This window comes from Beta vulgaris, chromosome 5, assembly GCF_026745355.1.
Source record: "Beta vulgaris subsp. vulgaris cultivar EL10 chromosome 5, EL10.2, whole genome shotgun sequence".
Lineage (NCBI taxonomy): Eukaryota > Viridiplantae > Streptophyta > Magnoliopsida > Caryophyllales > Amaranthaceae > Beta > Beta vulgaris.
Genome location: NC_079206.1, coordinates 34,699,574 through 34,700,495, shown reverse-complemented (window position 1 = coordinate 34,700,495; position 922 = coordinate 34,699,574). Strand labels below are relative to the sequence as shown.

Below are 922 nucleotides of genomic sequence, written 5' to 3'. Positions count from 1 at the left end.
CCCTATATTAGAGGATAGGAGCGCATTACACTCTTGAGAGTTACGCCCATGTATCCAACAAGCATCACAAGTGAGAACATTGTAATTTGAAGCACTAGCTATCGCGTTAACACTCATGTGGAAGGAGCCATTACCTAACTTTAAGGAATCGATCTTTTGAGTTAGAGCAGCTAGTTGTGCACACAGTAAGGAAATGGCTTCAACATCACGTTTACCTCCCTTTTTCATAGAGGAAGGAATAGTAGATGCTTCATTAGATGCTAGTTTCTCCAGAAATTCATACCCTTCATCAATGGTCTTCTACATGAAGAACCCACCGAATGCTCCATTAATTACCCGCCTTGTATATGCATCAACTTTAGTGTAGAAAATCTGACACAAATACCACCAGTCCAAACCATGATGAGGAAAAAGACGCTGCAGATACTTGAACCTATCCCAAGCTTCATAGAAGGATTCACCAGGATCTTGGGTGCAAGTGACTATGGCATGTCTCATATCTGCAGTTTTTTGGTAAGGGTAACACTTAATGAGAAAAATCTTTGAAAGTTCTGCCTAGGTGGTGATGGTAGAAGGCTCATTATTATACCAAAACAGAGCTTTATCGCATAGAGAAAAGCGAAATAAGATGAGTTTCATCTCATCAGCAGTAACACCAGCTTGTTTCTGAGTAGCATAACATTGTAAAAATTGCTGCATGTGCTGATTTGGGTCTTCAGATGGTAACCCAGCAAACTGATTATTCTGAACCATATTCAGAACATGAGACTTGATCTCAAAATTCGTAGCAGCGATAGTGGGCATCCATACCCCAGTGGGTACATTATCAAGAGATCGTTGTGCATAGTCCCAAAGGTTCGTGTAACATTCTCACCCATTTTGAGAATAATAGGTGAGACGGGGAATTCTTGTTGTGGTGAAG

General features: G+C 40.8%; 1 pseudogene; it reads left to right on the top strand.

Annotated features, from left to right (window-relative positions):
* The first annotated feature begins 394 nt into the window (after positions 1-394).
* Positions 395-509, top strand: LOC125498064 (small nucleolar RNA R71; annotated as a pseudogene).
* Positions 510-922: the final 413 nt, after the last annotated feature.